This window comes from Pan troglodytes, chromosome 2, assembly GCF_028858775.2.
Source record: "Pan troglodytes isolate AG18354 chromosome 2, NHGRI_mPanTro3-v2.0_pri, whole genome shotgun sequence".
NCBI classification, from domain to species: domain Eukaryota; kingdom Metazoa; phylum Chordata; class Mammalia; order Primates; family Hominidae; genus Pan; species Pan troglodytes.
This window is the reverse complement of record NC_086015.1, coordinates 89162013-89180121: the sequence shown is the minus strand read 5'-3', so window position 1 is coordinate 89180121 and position 18109 is coordinate 89162013. Positions and strand designations below refer to the sequence as shown.

At 36.5% G+C, this 18109-nt stretch overlaps 1 long non-coding RNA gene across 1 annotated transcript; it reads right to left on the bottom strand.

Annotated features, from left to right (window-relative positions):
• Positions 1-6493: 6493 nt before the first annotated feature.
• On the bottom strand, positions 6494-17776 carry LOC129143670 (uncharacterized). Its single transcript, XR_008547381.1, has 4 exons — positions 17762-17776; positions 14746-14925; positions 6908-6941; positions 6494-6631 (listed from the first exon to the last, which is right to left on the bottom strand). It is a non-coding gene; the product is annotated as an uncharacterized LOC129143670 (long non-coding RNA).
• Positions 17777-18109: the final 333 nt, after the last annotated feature.

Sequence of the window (18109 nt, the reverse complement as noted above, 5' to 3'; positions counted from 1 at the left end):
ATAGAACAGAACAGAGGCCTCAGAAATAACACCACGCATCTACAACCATCTGATCTTTGACAAACCTGACAAAAGCAAGAAATGGGGAAAGGATTCCGTATTAAATAAATGGTTCTGGGAGAACTGGCCAACTATATGTAGAAAGCTGACACTGGAGCCCTTCCTTACACGGTATACAAAAAGTAAGTCAAGATGGATTAAAGACTTAAATGTTAGACCTAAAACCATAAAAACTCTAGAAGAAAACCTAGGCAATACCATTCAGGACATAGGCATGGGGAAGAACTTCATGTCTAAAACACCAAAAGCAATAGCAACAAAAGCCAAAATAGACAAATGGGATCTAAGTAAACTAAAGAGCTTCTGCACAGCAAAATAAACTATCATCAGAGTGAACAGGCAACCTACAGAATGGGGGAAAATTTTTGCAATCTACCCATCTGACAAATGGCTAATATCCAGAATCTACAAAGAACTCAAACAAATTTACAACAAACAAACAAACAAACAAACAGAAAACAATTCCATCAAAAAGTGGCAAAGGATATGAACAGACATTTCTCAAAAGAAGATATTTATGCAGACAACAGACATATGCAAAAATGTTCATCATTACTGGTCATCAGAGAAATGCAAATCAAAACCACAATGAGATACCATCTCATTCCAGTTAGAATGGCAATCATTAAAAAGTCAGGAAACAACAGATGTTGGAGAGGATGTGGAGAAACAGGAGCGGTTTTACACTGTTCATGTGAGTGTAAACTAGTTCAACCATTGTGGAAGATGGTGCGGTGGTTCCTCAGGATCTAGAACTAGAAATACCATTTGACCCACCAATCCCATTACTGTGCATATACCCAAAGGATTATAAATCATTCTACAATAAAGACACATGCACACATAAGTTTATTGCAGCACTATTCACAATAGCAAAGACTTGGAACCAACCCAAATGTCCATCGATGATAGACTGGATTAAGAAAATGTGGTACAAATACACCATGGAATACCATGCAGCCATAAAAAAGGATGAGTTCATGTCCTTTGCAGGGACATGGATGAAGCTGGAAACTATCATTCTAAGCAAACTATCACAAGGACAGAAAACCAAACCTCATACGTTCTCACTCATAAGTGGGTGTTGAACAATGAGAACACATGGACACAGGGTGGGGAATATCACACACCAGGGCCAGTCAGGGGTGGAGGCCTGGGGGAAGGATAACATTAGGAGAAATACCTAATGTAAATGACAAGTTGATGGGTGCAGCAAACCAAAGTGGCACATGTATACCTATGTAACAAACATCCACATTGTGCACATGTACCCTAGAACTTAAAGTATAATAAACAATTTAAAAAATAAAAAAACAAAGACAGTCAGATATAAGAAAAAAACAAATACATAATACAAAGACGTCAGGGAAACACTTGATTATCTGAATAAGTAATTCAAGAAAGAGATAGATGTGATAAAATAATAACCACACAGAAATCCTGGAACTGAAGAATTCAATGAATGAAATAAAAATATAATCCAGAGCTTCAACAATGAACCAGATCAAGTAGGAGAAAGAACTTCTGAATTTGAAATAACTCAGCAGAAAAACAAAGAAACAAACAAAAGCATTCAGGAAAAAAATAATAACAAAAGCCTATGTGACTTGTGAGATACCATAAAATGACCAAATATTTGAATTTAGGGAATTCCAGAAGGAGAAGAGATTGGCAAAAGCATAGCAAACCTATTTCATAAAATAATAGCTGAAAACTTCCCAAATCTTTTAAGAGATTATAGACATCCAGCTATAGAATTAAAAACAGCAAAATGTCAAGTCATCTATAAGAAAATTGCTATTAAAGTACCAACAGATTTATCAGCAGAAAACTTACAGTGCAGGAGAAAATGGAATGCTGTATTTCAAAGTGCTGAAAGAAAAAAAAATTGTCAATCAAGAATACCATACACAGAAAAGCTATCCTTCAAAAATAAAGGAGAAATAAAATCTTTACCAGACAATAATAAAAAAGAGGGAATTCTTCACCTCTAAAACAACCACACAAGAAATTCATAAGGATTTCCTACATCTGGAAGCCAAACCACAAATCTACCATCATGAAAAAAGGAGAAAATATAAAACTCATTGGTAGAGCAGACACACAAATGAGAAAGAGAAAGGTGTCAAAAGTTACCACTACAGAAAACCACCAAACTGCAGTTATTTTCACAGAATTAGAAAAAACAATCCTGCAATACATATGATACCATAAAATACCCTTAGTAGCCAAAGTAATTCTGCTGAAAATGAACAACATTGGAGGCATAACACTATGTAACTTCATATTACAAAGCCATGGTAACCAAAATAGTATAGTGCTGGCCAAAAAACAAACAAACAAACAAAAAAACTAAACAAAACAAAACAAAAAAACAGATACATAGACCAATGGATTAGAAAGAGCACCCAGAAATAAATCCATACATTTACAGACAATGCATTTCAGCAAAGGAGCCAAGAATATACATTGGGAAAAGGACTGTGTCTTCAATAAATCGTACAGGGAAAATTGGATATCCATATGCAGAAGAATAAAACAAGTCCCTTGTAGGGAGACCCCCCTGAAACTATTGCTACAGAGTGGAAGATGAAATGCTCCTGATTATTGTAAGTACAAAATTGTATGCAAGATTGTGTAAAGACAATGCCAGGTTGGACTGCCAGAATGAGCCAACAGCGTATGATGTGCTTTCCCCTGAAAAGAGCCTATGAACGAAGGTGCAGTCAGGGAGGTTTCACATCACCAAGATTCCTATCCCAGAAAAGCAGATATTCATAGCTCTGGGAATGGAATGAGACCCTTGTGGAGAGCCTATAAATGGATGCATGAGGGGTGCCTGTTCATATGGATAAGATAGGGCTATAAATGCCATCATCTTGCCACAGCTCTTCTAGGCCTCTTTAGGGTTAAGGCAGACACCCTTCTGAGAATTTCTGGTCTAACCAGTTGTCTAGCTTTATGTCCTGTTTCTACGGATTGTTTGTAACCAGCTTTTGCTGCACTGTTACTGCTGATTAATATCTTGCTAATCATAGGTTATGGAAAGACTGTGTTTCTGTTTTAAGGCTCTGTTATAAATTACTGATGCACACGCTATATTGTAAATTCTTATCTCTGTATACTGTACTTCTGCATACAGATGTTATGTTAAAGAATTACTTCATCCCCATGTGACCATCTCACCTCATAATCAAACAACCCTAAATCCCTCACTAACTTACCCCCGCCCTCACTAAACTTAATAATAAATGCTGGCATATCCAGTGCATTGGCGGCATCATGGGACCAGAAGACGATGACACCCCTGGACCCAGCTTTCACTATTTTGTGTGTGTCTTTTATTTCTCGACCTGCTGATCCACCTGGGAACAAAGAAAGAGCCCTGTTGCATTGTGGGCTGCTGGCCAGATCCCACAATAGTCCCTTATCTCTCACTATATGCAAAAATCAACTCAAAATATCAGACCTCAAACCATGAAACTACTGGAAGAAAACTGTGGAAAAACACTTCAGAACATTGATCTGGGTGAAGATGTTTTTTAGTAAGATCTCAAAAACAGAGTCAACTAAAAAAAATAAGCAAATTAAAAAGGTTCTTCATATCAAAAGTGACAGTCAGCAGAGGAAAGAGACAACTTGTTGAATGGGTGAAAGTATTTGCAAGCTATCCATTCAATAAGGGACTAATATCCAAAATATACAAAGAATAGAGACAACTGAATAGAAAAAAATTCCAAAAATTGGACAAAGCCCATGTGAATACACATTTTTCAGATGTACAAATGGCCAAAATATATATAAAAAAATGCTCAGTATCACTAACCATCATGGAAATGCAAATCAAAACCCTAATGAGATATCACCTCTCTCCAGTTAAAATGACTATTACCAAAAAGACAGACAATAGCAAATGTTGCCAAGAATATCAAGTAAAGGGAACTCATACATTATTGGTGAGAATGAGAATTAGTACAGATATTATGAAGAAAAGTTTGGAGGTTTCTCAAAAAACTAAAAGTAAACAATTATATCATCCAGCAATCTCAGTACTGGGTATTTCTCCAAAGGAACAGAATTAGTAAATCGAAAGGTTACCTGTACCTCCATATTTATTGCAGCATTATTCACAATAGCCAAGGTATAGAATCAACTTATGTCCATTATCAGTTAAATGGATAAATAAAATGTGGCATATGTGCACAATTACATACTATTCAGCCATTAAAAAGAATAAAATCCAATCATTTGCCACAATATGAATGGAACTGGAAGTCATATTATTGAGTTAACCCAGGTACAGAAAAACAAATATCGTATATTCTCACTCATGTATATAGGAGCTAAATATTTGATCCCATGGAAGTGGAGTAGAAGAGCTTCCAGTGGCTGAGTAGGGCCAGGGAGAATGAAGAGCGGGTACATAATGTGCACAGACATACAACCAGACAGAGGGAATATGTTCTAGTGTTCAAAAGTACAGTACTGTGACTATAGTTAACAACAATTTATTTTATATTTCAATATGGCTAGAAGAGAAATTTTGAATTTTTCTCAACCCAAATATATGGTAAATGCTTGAGGTGATGGATATCCTACATACCCTAGTTTGCTCATTACACATTGTATATATGTATCAAAATGTCATTGTACTCCATAAGTATGTACAATCATGTATCAATTAAAATTTTTTTAAATTAGATTGGCCAAAAAGATAATAACAGGAGAAAAACAGACAAAAGTTTATTAACACATACATTGTGCATATACATGAGGACATTCAGTGATGAGTAACTTCATGGCATGGTTAGAACTTGAGCTTATATAGCATTTTAGCAGAGAACAATAATTTGTACAAAAATGACAAGAAAAAGAAGATGACTTGGAGCTTCTAGATGTGGCAAATTGTGGGAAGGTAAATATTTTGGAGAGCCAATGTTAGACAAGGGCTGGTTAGTAAGGTTTGTTAAATAGATTCCTCTATATAATCCTCTGTATGCCATCTTTTGGCTGATAAGCATCTAGAGTTGCCTCTAGGGATTAACTTCATCTTCCCTGGTAGAGAGTGATGAGAAGATACCTTTACAAATTTATGTATTGCTTTTGGCACAAAGGGGAAGGCAGACATTTTTTTTTCTGTATCAGCTTCATCTTAATTGCCTGTAGCTCAAAATAAATCTTACACCAAAGTAGTGTATTTTGGGGTGCCATATTCTGTTACATTTTACACACGAATAAACATAAAATTTGTGTTTATTTTCAAATATGTATTCTAGGCTAGCTACATTGCATAGTACAGTGCCTTGTAGGTACTAAATGTGCAATAAGTAGGTATTGAGTAAATGAATGCATAATATTTTATTATTTCTCTATTTAATCTCTACTTCTGCCCCATCTGTAGAAAGAGAGTGTTCCTTTATTTGACATGAAATAATACAATTTGGGTTAGCAAGCATTGAAACCCGTGCATTTTCAACACATCTATAATGGGTCAATCAATATTGTAAAATGGAGAGCCTGAATTTGAAAGCTCAGTCATATCATCTGTGAGTGGGGTGAACTCTTAACTTTTTCAACTTCAGTGAAATTGTGATGTTATGGTTATATTTGTCTGACAAGATTAGTGTGAAGATTAAATGAGATAGTGTAGTTAAGCAGCCCTTGCTAAATGATAAACATGTACTAACTTTAACTGCTATTGAAAAAGTAATAATAGGAGATAAAACTTTCAAATCAAGTACTCATAATAGCATGAAGATTCTTCAAAATGGAGGAGAATGAAAAGTTCAGGAATAATCTATAATGTCTAAAAATGAAGGCTACTTTAACATGTTATGACAGTTTTATAAAGGGAATGTAATTGAGGCATTACAAAGAATGAGGCAGATATTTTCATACCAATATAGAAGTATTGTGAAGGCAAATTAAGTGAAAAAAATGAAACAGAATTGTATGTGTGATATATGATCTTTTTTGAGATGGATTTATGTCTGTTTGTAAATATATATTTACTTGTGTATGCATGTTTTGAAGAATATTTAAGCAATTGATTTTATATATATATAAAATATATTTCATTCTGGGCCAAAATGTGGTTGGTTAGAAAAGGAGGAAGAATAATAATTTCTTTTACTATATATTTTGAACGTGTACACTGTTATCTAGTGGTTAGCTACACATAATGCTGATTAACAAACCACTCCTAAATTTAATGGCTTAAATCAATGATCATTTATTCTATTTCAGGTACCTCTGGTTTGGCTGCAGTTCAATTGATCTAAGCTGGGCAGAGTTAGGCTTGAGTCCAAGATTCAGGTTGGGTTTAAGTATATTCCCCGTGTTTTTTTTTATTTTTCGTAGACAGCCAGGCTAGCCAGTACATTATCTGCCTATGGTGATGCCAGAAACATGAATCAATACCTCATCGTGCCAGTATGCTTCAGGTGTTTGCTTGTGTCACACCAGTAAATATTTATTTGATTAAAGCAAGTGACATGACAAAGCCTAAAATTTCAGAGATTTAATCTACTCACCATAACATAAAATAAAGTTACATGGCCAAAATCAGCACCTCTTGGGAGGAGAAATGTAGTTCTACTCTCAATCATGTGGAGGAGGAAATGATTAGTATCCGAAGCAATCATCCACCATATTTATGACTGCATTACCTATTCAAAATATATGTAAAGGAGAATCCACAAGAAAACAAAACAAAAGGGGTGGAAAAGTGTGCATCTATAGGTTAAGCACAAGAAAGATAATACACCTAATGGCAGCAGTATCAGAATAAAGATTCATTATGTAGTTTTTCCAGAGATGAGGAAAGCATATTATTTAACAAACTCACCATATATGGACATTATCCAAGTACTGAGGATAATCTAAAGAGAAAATTAAAAAAGAAGGGATGTTAACTTCGAAGATCCACTGTTTTCTTCCTCTGATCTTACAGAGAAAATTAACTCTCACTAATACAGAGCTACAGAATGATTTTTGTCCTTATTTCTTTAGCATATCATTTATTATGTAAACCATTTTCAGCCTGTTTTTTGTACGGAGTTCATTTATTTATTTCATGTTTCTATAGTTGGACATGTTCTAATGTCCAAATTTGCATTTGTTTATTCCTGTTCTGTTTGCAATTAAAAACAAAGTAAGAGCAATAGAGACCTCTGTAGTTCTCAGACAATTTTGTGTTATTTTTCTTCCACTGTGTATTTATTAGTCTTTATTAAAGATTAAACAAATGATGGATTCATTTCAAAAGTACCTTGATTTTCAGTATTTTAAAGTTTATATATTAGAATTAAAAAATCAGTCAATTACATCAATGCCGTTATAGTATTTACCATCAGTCTGGGAAATTTGTTTTTCCTGAAGGGAGTTTGAACAAATTTTCTCCTGAAAGCATGTTATGCTGAAGGAGCTCTCTCCTCTGTAGCAACTCTATCAGAGGGGACAGAAAATTACTTTGTTTAAAGATCCAGAATAGGACACATGAGGCTAATCTTTGCTCTACCTTGACCAAGTCGCTTAGGTTATCTTTACTGCAGCCTCGTCTGCTAAATGAAGATAAGAAACTTTCTGTCCCTTCCTTAATTTTATATAAAATTATTTTTTAAATGTGGTACCTCCAGAAGGGAGTCCATATGGCAACCACTTTACCACAGTAGATGACCCAGATTTAAAGCATTAAATAGATAAGTAGAAGAGAAAAGGTAAACCATGCTACCCATGGTGCAGCACAAATTTGTTGGCAAAATCTGGTGGCCATATGGACTTCTGTAAAGCTGTCAAAAGTCTAAGTAGAAGATAAGAAAGAGCCACTATGCCCGTGATACGGGCACAAATCATTCAAAACCTGTTTGACCACATAGGCAGAAAGGACTAAATAATAAATGGACTATCTTTTGGAGTTTGAATACACTAGATCCAATTTAAAAAATACACTAGATTCAATACACTAGATCCAATCTGTAGTCCCTCAATATATCTGCCTATTCCCATATCAGCCAACAAGAGGAAAATAGTCACCCGCAATGGAAATTTACAAGAGGGATGTATCAAATACAAATTTTATCAGAGAGAGTTCAGAGGCAAGGAAGATTTTATTCAAGACTATTGCAATAGAGGGGAGAGATTGAACTCAACTCTGTGGAAACAAAAGACAGGAGGGTTTTAAGCAATAGGTGATCTGGTAGAAAAATACTGGAAAATTTTAATGGGAGGTTGATCAATGTGTTTAGGCTGTGTTTGCTAATTATACTTTATTGAAATTAGGTTCTTACCCTCCTACTGAGACTAGGAGATGGGTATTATCTTTCTTGATCATTGCATTCCAAAGGAATGGCTTGAAGAAAGTCCTTCAGAAAGACATTCCTGCATTGTAAAATTGTCAAGAGTCTGGGAGAAGATTTACATTTCAAAGAAGCAGAGGTAGAATTAATAATTACAAGTTTTGTGAAGTAGATGCTCTAAAAAAGCAGATCAGGGACCTATAATCAGGAACAAAAAAAAAACCCCTCTACAAAGTTCAGACAAGCTAAAGAGAATATTAAGGCTGCTTTGGTCAGATGATAGGGTTAGTTTGATTAATAAAACAGGATGGAAGAAATCAAGGAAGACTGAGGGTAAAGAACGGAATTAACTCATTTGATTATTTATTTATTTATTTTATTTGTTATACCTTAAGATCTAGGGTACATGTGCACAATGTGCAAGTTTGATACATAGGTATACATGTGCCATGTTGGTTTGCTGCACCCATCAACTCATCATTTACATTAGGGATTTCTCCTAATGCTATCCCTCCCCCAGGGCCCCATCCCCCAACAGGCCCTGGTGAGTGATGTTCCCCGCCCTGTGTGCAAGTGATCTCATTGTTCAATTCCCACCTATGAGTGAGAACATGCGGTGTTTGGTTTTCTGTCCTTGTGATAGTTTACTGAGGATGATGGTTTCCAGCTTCATCCATGTCCCTACATAGGACATGCACTTATCCTTTTTTATGGCTGCATAGTATTCCATGGTGTATATGTGCCACATTTTCTTAATCCAGTCTATCATTCACGGACATTTGGGTTGGTTCCAAGTCTTTGCTGTTGTGAATAGTGCTGCAATAAACATACATGTGCATGTGTCTTTCTAGTAGCATCATTTATAATCCCTGGGGTATACCCAATAATGGGATTACTCAGTCAAATGGTAATTCTAGTTCTAGTTCTTTGAGGAATTGCCACACTGTCTTCCACAATGGTTGAACTAATTTACAATCCCACCGACAGTGTAGAAGCATTCCTATTTCTCCACATCCTCTCTAGCATCTGCTGTTTCCTGACTTTTTAATGATTGTCATTCTAACTGGCATGAGATGGTATCTCATTGTGGATTTGATTTGCATTTCTCTGATGACCAGTTGTGATGAGCATTTTTTCATGTGTCTGTTGGCATCATAGATGTCTTCTTTTGAGAAGTGTCTGTTCATATCATTTGCCCACTATTTGATGGGGTTGTTTTTTTCTTGTAAAAATTTCTTTGAGTTCTTTGTGGATTCTGGATATTAGCCATTTGTCAGATGGGTAGATTGCAAAATTTTTCTCCCATTCTGTTGGTTGCCTATTCACTGTGATGATAGTTTCTTCTACTGTGCAGAAGCTCTTTAGTTTAATTAGATCCCATTTGTCTATTTTGGCTTTTGTTGCCATGGCTTTTTGTGTTCTAGACATGAAGTCCTTCCCCATGCCTATGTCCTGAATGGTATTGCCTAGGTTTTCTTCTAGGGTTTTTATGGTTTTAGGTCTAACATTTTAGTCTTTAATCCATCTTGACTTAATTTTTGTATAAGGTGTAAGGAAGGGATCCAGTTTCAGCTTTCTACATATAGCTAGCCAGTTTTCCCAGCACCACTTATTAAATAGGGAATCCTTTCCCCATTTCTTGTTTTTGTCAGGTTTGTCAAAGATCAGATGGTTGTAGATGTGTGGTGTTATTTCTGAGGCCGCTGTTCTGTTCTATTGTTCTATATATCTGTTTTGGTACCAGTACCATACAGTTTTGGTTACTGTAGCATTGTAGTATAGTTTAAAGTCAGGTAGTGTGATGCCTCCAGCTTTGTTCTTTTGGCTTAGGATTGTCTTGGCAATGCAGGCTACTTTTTGGTTCCATATGAACTTTAAAGTAGTTTTTTCCAATTCTGCGAAGAAAGTCATTGGTGGCTTGATGGGGATGGCATTGGATATATAAATTACTTTGGGCAGTATGGCCATTTTCATGATATTGATTCTTCCTAGCCATGAGCATGGAATATTCTTCCATTTGTTTGTGTCCTCTTTTATTTCATAGAGCAGTGTTTTGTAGTTCTCCTTGAAGAGGTCTTTCACATTCCTTGTAAGTTGGATTCCTAGGTATTTTATTCTCTTTGAAGCAATTGTGAATGGGAGTTTACTCATGATTTGGCTCTCTGTTTGTCTGTTATTCATGTATAGGAATGCTTGTGATTTTTGCACTTGATTTTGTATCCTGAGACTTTGCTGAAGTTGCTTATCAGCTTAAGGAGATTTTGGGCTGAGATGATGGGGTTTTCTAAAGATACAATCATGTCATCTGCAAACAGGGACAATTTGACTTCCTGTTTTCCTAATTGAATACCTTTGTTTCTTTCTCTTGCCTGATTGCCCTGGCTAGAACTTCCAACACTATGTTGAATAGGAGTGGTGAGAGAGGGCATCCTTGTCTTGTGCCGGTTTTCAAAGGGAATGCTTCCACTTGTTGCCCATTCAATATGATATTGGCTGTGGGTTTGTCATAAATAGCTCTTCTTATTTTGAGATACATTCTATCAATACCTAGTTTATTGAGAGTTTTTAACATGAAGGGCTGTTGAATTTTGTCGACAGCCTTTCTGCATCTATTGAGATTATCATGTGGTTTCTGTCATTGGTTCTGTTTATGTGATGGATTACATTTATTGATTTGTGTATGTTGAACCAGCCTTGCATCCGAGGGATGAAGCCAACTTGATCGTATTGGATAAGCTTTTTGATGCACTGCTGGATTTGGTTTGCCAGTATTTTATTAAGGATTTTCGCACTGATGTTCATCAGGGATATTGGTCCAAAATTCTCTTTTTTGTTGTGTCTCTGCCAGGCTTTGGTATCAGGATGATGTTGGCCTCGTAACATAAGTTAGGGAGGATTCCCTCTTTTTCTACTAATTGGAATTGTTTCAGAAGGCATGGTACCAGCTCCTCTTTATACCTCTGGTAGAATTCGGCTGTTAATCTGTCTGTTCCTGGACTTTTTTTGGTTGTTAGGCTATTAATTATTGCCTCTATTTCAGAGCCTGTTATTGGTCTATTCAGAGACTCAACTTCTTCCTGGTTTAGTCTTGGGAGGGTGTATGTGTCCAGGAATTTCTCCATTTCTTCTAGATTTTCTAGTTTATTTGCATGGAAGTGTTTATAGTATTCTCTCATGGTAGTTTGTATTTCTGTGGGATTAGTGGTGATATCCTCTTTATCATTTTTTATTGTGTCTGTTGATTCTTCCCTCTTTTCTTCTTTATTAGTCTTGCTAGCACTCTATCTATTTTGTTGATCTTTTCAAAAAACCAGCTCCTGGTTTCCTTGATTTTTTGAAGGATTTTTATATCTCTATCTCTTTTAATTCTGCTCTGATCTTAGTTATTTCTTGCCTTCTGCTAGCTTTTGAATTTGTTTGCTCTTGCTTCTATACTTCTTTTAATTGTGATGTTAAGTTGTCAATTTTAGATCCTTCCTGCTTTCTCTTGTGGGCATTTAGTGCTATAAATTTCCGTTGACACTCTGCTTTAAATGTGTCCCAGATATTTTGGTACGTTGTGTCTTTGTTCTCATTGGTTTCAAAGAACATCCTTATTTCTGCCTTCATTTCATTATTTACTCAGTATTCTTTTAGGAGCAACTTGTTCAGTTTCCGTGTAGTTGTGTGGTTTTGAGAGATTTTATTAATCCTGAGTTCTAATTTGATTGCACTGTGGTCTGAGAGACAGTTTGTTGTGATTTCTGTTCTTTTATATTTGCTGAGGAGTGCTTTACTTCCAATTGTGTGGTCAGTTTTAGAATAAGTGTGATGTGGTGCTGAGAAGAATGAATATTCTGTTGATTTGTGGTGGAGCGTTCTGTAGATGTCTGTTAGGTCTGCTTGTTGCAGAGCTGAGTTCAGGTCCTGGATATCCTTGTTAACCTTTTGTCTTGTTTATCTGTCTAATATGGACAGTGGGGTGTTAAAGTCTCCCATTATTATTGTGTGGGAGTCTCAGTCTCTTTGTAGGTCTCTAAGGACTTGCTTTATGAATCTGCGTGCTCCTGTATTGGGTTCATATATATTTAGGATAGTTAGCTCTTCTTGTTGAATTAATCACTTTACCATTAGGTAATGGCCTTCTTTGTCTCTTTTGATCTTTGTTGGTCTAAAGTCTGTTTTATCAGAGACTAGGATTGCAACCTCTGCTTTTTTTGCTTTCCATTTGCTTGGTAAATCTTCCTCCATCTCTTTATTTTGAGGCTATGTGCATCTTTGCACGTGAGATTGTTCTCCTGAATATAGCACACTGATGGGTCTTGACTCCTTATCCAATTTCCCAGTCTGTGTCTTTTAATTGGGGCATTTAGCCCATTTACATTTAAGGTTAATAATATTATGTGTGAATTTTATACTATCATTATGATGTTTGCTGGTTATTTTGCCTGTTAATTGATGCAGTTTCTTCCTAGCATTGGTGGTCTTTACAATTTGGCATGTTTTTGCAGTGGCTGGTACTGGTTGTTTCTTTCCATGTTTAGTGCTTCCTTCTGGAGCCCTTTTAAGGCAGGCCTGTTGGTGACAGAATCTCTCAGTATTTGCTTACCTTTAAAGGATTTTATTTTCCTTCACTTATGAAGCTTAGTCTGGCTGGATATGAAATTATGGGTTGAAAATTCTTTTCTTTAAGGATGTTGAATATTGGCCCCCCCTCTCTTCTGGCTTGTAGGGTTTCTCCTGATAGAGCCCCTGTTAGTCTGATGGGCTTCCCTTTGTGGGTAACTCAACCTTTCTCTCTGGTTGCTCTTAACACTTTTTCCTTCATTTCCACCTTGGTGAATCTGACAATCATGTGTCTTGGCATTGACCTTCTCGAGGAGTATCTTTGTGGTGTTCCGTGTATTTCCTGAATTTGAATGTTGGCCTAGGTTAGGGAATGTAGCTAGGTTAGGGAAGTTCTTCTGGACAATATCCTGAAGAGTGTTTTCCAACTTGTTTCCATTCTCCCCATTGTTTTCATGTACACCACTCAAACGTAGATTTGGTCTTTTCCCATAGTCCCATACTTCTTGGAGGCTTTGTTTGTTTCTTTTCACTTTTCTCCTCTAACCTTGTTTTCTCACTTTATTTCATAAATTTGATCTTCAATCACTGATACCCTTTCTTTCACTTAATCGAATTGGCTATTGCAGCTTGTGCATGTGTCACGAAGTTCTCGTGCCATTGTTTTCAGCTCCATCAGGTCATTTAAGGTCTTCTCTACACTGTTTATAGTACTTAGCCATTCATCTAATCTTTTTTCAAGGTTTTTAGCTTCCTTGCAATGGGTTCAAACATCCTCCTTTGGCTCAGAGAAGTTTGTTATTACTGACCTTCTGAAGCCTACTTCTGTCAACTCTTCAAAGTCATTCTCTGTCCAGCTTTGTTCCGTTGCTGGTGAGGAGCTGCAATCCTTTGGAGGAGAATAAGTGCTCTGATTTTTAGAATTTTCAGCTTTTCTGCTCTGGTTTCTCCCCATCTTTGTGGTTTTTGTCTACCTTTGGTCTTTGATGTTGATGACCTACACTGTCACAAAGGTGTTTTGTTGTAGATGTCCTTTTTGTTGATGTTGATGCTATTCCTTTCGGTTTGTTAGTTTTCCTTCTAACAGTCAGGTCCCTCAGCTGCAGGTCCCTCAGCTGCAGGTCTGTTGGAGTTTACTGGAGTTCCACTCCAGACCCTGTTTGCCAGGGTATCACCAGTGGAGGCTGCCCAACAGCAAATATTGCAGAACAGCAAATATTGCTGCCTGATCCTTCCTCTGGAAGCTTTGTCCCAGAGAGGCAGCTGCCTATATGAGGTGTCTGTCTGCTCCAACTGGCAGGTGTCTCCCAGTTTGGCTGCACGGGGCTCAGGGACCCACTTGAGGCAGCAGTCTGTCTGTCCTCAGAGCTCAAACGCCCTGCTGGGAGAATGACTACTCTCTTCAGAGCTGTCAGACAGGGACGTTTAAGTCTGCAGAAGTTGCCTGCTTTTCTGTTCTGCTATGCCCTGCCCGCAGAGGTGGAGTGTAGAGGTAGTTGGCCTTGTTGAGCTGCAGTGGGCTCTGCCCAGTTTGACCTTCCAGCTGCTTTGTTTACCTACTCAAGCCTTGGCAATGGCATATGCTCCTCCCCCTGCCAGGCTGCCCCCTCGCAGATTGAACTCAGACTGCTGTACTAGCAGTGAGCAAGACTCCGTGAGTGCGGAACCTGCTAAGCCAGGAACTGGAGAGAATCACCTCGTCTGTTGGTTGCTAAGACTTTGGGAAAAGCACCGTATTTGGGCGAGAGTGCCCCGTTTTTCCAGGTAGTCTGTCACAGCTTCCCTTTGCTAGGAAAGGGAAATCCCCTGACCCCTTGTGCTTCCCTGCCCTGCTTCGGCTCACCCTCTGTGGGCTGCACCCACTGTCCAACCAGTCCCAATGAGATGAACCAAGTATCCCAGTTGGAAATGCAGAAATCACCTTTCTTCTGCATTGATCACGCTGGGAGCTGTAGACTGGAGCTGTTCCTGTTTGGCCATCTTGAAACACCCAGCAAAACTCATCTGGTTTTTGAAATTCATTCTGTGAAATAAAATTACTCAAAGCTTAATTTGCTATATGCATGTGTCATGCATTATAAAATACAATTTGTTAAAGGAGAAGTGGTTCTCGTCTTCTGGGACTTTACTTAGTAAAAAATGTGACACATGTAAACACACACACACCCCATACTCCCTTATAACTTTAAAACCAGGTAAAACTGAATAAGAATTCTCCCACAAAATGATATAGAAGCAAAAGGAATAATGGTTTTCAAGATGACTTCATGAGGGTGGGTAGATTTTGTATAAAACTGATTTGAATTTGGTGGTAAAAATGTAGGTTAGAGTCTCCAAAAGAACTAAATTACCTTCTACAAATATTTTTGAGAATAAAATTTTTAAAAGAAAAATTTTGAATGCAATTTTAAAAATTAAGTGTCTATGCCAGGCAAGGTGGCTCATGCCTGTAATCTCAGCACTCTGGGAGGCCAAGGCGGGTGGATCAACTCTGTTCGGGAGTTTGAGACCAGCCTGACCAACATAGAGAAACCCTGTCTCTACCAAAAATACAAAATTAGCCAGATGTGATGGCACATGCCTGTAATCCCAGCTACTCAGGATGCTGAGGCAGGAGAATCACTTGATCCCAGGAGGCGGAGGTTGCAGTGAGCCGAGATCGGGCCATTGCATTCCAGCCTGGGCAACAAGAGCAAAACTCCATCTCAAAAAAAAAAAAAAAAAGTGTCTGTGAGGAAAATTTATTTTAGTATCATCTTTTGATTTATTTATTTTTAAAAATTCCTTGGAGTACCACATGTGTTATGCATCTGTTATCCATTGTAGATTCAAAGATAAATACTACACTATCCCCTCAAAGTACTCATAGGTGCAAGTAATAACAGTCAAATGAACAAAAAATTACAAGAGAAAATGGTAAAAATCATAAGTAGTAACACATAAAAGGGGAGATCAAATGCCTTTGTATTACAGAAAGCTTCAAAGAAGTTAAAGCATTCAGAGGAGGACAAAAGTGATTTTGTAGCACTGTGCTGACAAAGCAAACTAGCTAAGGATGAAATTCTGTTACTTCTCCATCCTAACCCATTCTGTGGCTTTCCATCATATTTAAATTTTTAAAAATTAATTTTGTTGGTCTGCAAGTTGTCTATTTCTCCAACGTCCTACTATAACTCTTTGCTTCCATGCTACAAATTTCAAATTCACTGGCCTGCCCTCAGTTTCTAGAATGTGTCAAACATATGCCCCTGTCTGCTTTCTACACAGCTGGATTTATCTCATCCCTCCTCTCACCTGATTCATATCATAATCCCATAGGTATCTTTTCAGAACATCCTACCCAGGTATCTCCATCACTCGTTATTCTCAGTAACAACAAAGTAACTTCTCTGTTCAACTTATCATTTACTTTTATTTTAGAATTTTAACCATTAATTATTCCTTCTTCTGAAGGAGGACAGTAAAGAAATTTCACGAATAAATAAATATACAGCTTTGTCTGGTGCCCACAGGGGAAACAAAAATAGGAAGCAAAGTATTGAATATAGTATAGTAACATTTGTGCTTATATTTGTGAAAGACAAAACAAAACAAAACAAAACTGGAAGGCCAAAATGAAAACTAATAAAAACATTTGTTTATACAGGTGGCAGGGAACAGAGGGAGAGGATAAGAATGAAAGTGAGATGTTTCTGAGCATATGTTGTTATTAATTCTGACTTAAGACACGCAAGATTTGTATATATTAAAAATAAATTACATAAAAGTGCAAGTCTTAAAAATTCAGATCAAACTAAAACAAATGAACATATCAAGTTGGTGATTAACCACACAGGCAAAAATTAATAATTTCAACATGATTCAGAACATAGTATTGTGGCAGTACATCCTTAAAGGGGATAGGTACAAAGGAAACCTAAGGCAAAACTTTATTCAGCTTTATTGCTCTAGTTAGGACACCACTATGGTTATTTAAATGTTATTTTATGTGTTGTAGAATAAAGCAAATAAAAGTTTGTATTTTTAAAATTTTTCTTGTAGGAGAAAGGAGTTAAAATTATAAAATTTAAAAAAGTTAAGGAAAAACTATAATATTGAATTTAATGTTAAGTATAAACTCATAGTTTGTTGCTGTTGTTGTTAAAAACTTTTCCCCATCTCTGTCCACTGAAAATGCCTAGAAGCAATGACAACTCAGTATCTCTGAGCACTCACCTGTACACATCATGTTCTCTAAATATTATTTCTTACTAAAAGTAATTAGGGCTGCTTGGAAAAATAACTTGTTCTGGGTCTAGGGCAGGATATGTACAAAAAGATTGTGGAATAGTTTGCTGTGCTAGAAGTCAAGAAAGCTATCACAAGCTAATGTTGTTATGCCGAAAAATCACAGTGACAACTCTAAGGGGATCTTGATGCCAAAGATGTAATCATTTAAGAATCAAAAATAATAATTGTAATTAATTTTAATAATCATAAGTGGTAACTATTAATTACATATTTTATATCCACGTAGCTAAAAATAATTTTCAAAAATATAAAAAACTGAAAACGGTAAATCTTTTTATCATTATTGAGGATAGTGAGTACATTAGTTACTTTACTCAGAAGATCAGTAATGAAGAAAAAACATTAAATGTTTTCCTCTTTTTTTCTCTAAGAAGTGTATTTTAACTGACAGAATAATCTTGTTTGATAAAAAATTCTTTTTTATATGTGAATTCAAGTTAATATTAATACATATATTGGAAACACAGAAAGTCACCATTTTGCCACCACTACTTAATGATTATATTAAGCAAGAATAATAAACTACTTAAGAAAAATATTTTTTTAAAAAGTTGATAGGGGGTGCTTACTCTCAAAGATCATAAGTTTCAGCCCAAGGATTATTTACTGATTTCAAGATGTAAACCAACACCAACCAACCAACAATGAGTTCACAATGGAGGGAACAAACTGCCACTTCCTGAAATAACTGGTCAATCACTAATAATGTGACAGCCAGACACTATGTGTCTCATTGTGATGCAACATGCTACCTAGAAGACCACTTCAAAAATGATTCTGCCAAAATGCTAATGTAAATCTAATCAGCCTTTATAATTTAAAGGCTTAAAAAAGACTAAAGAAAAGTAACAGCGAAATGCAATATGTAGAACTTATATGGAGCCTGATTCGAACATCAAGTATAAAGAGATATTTTT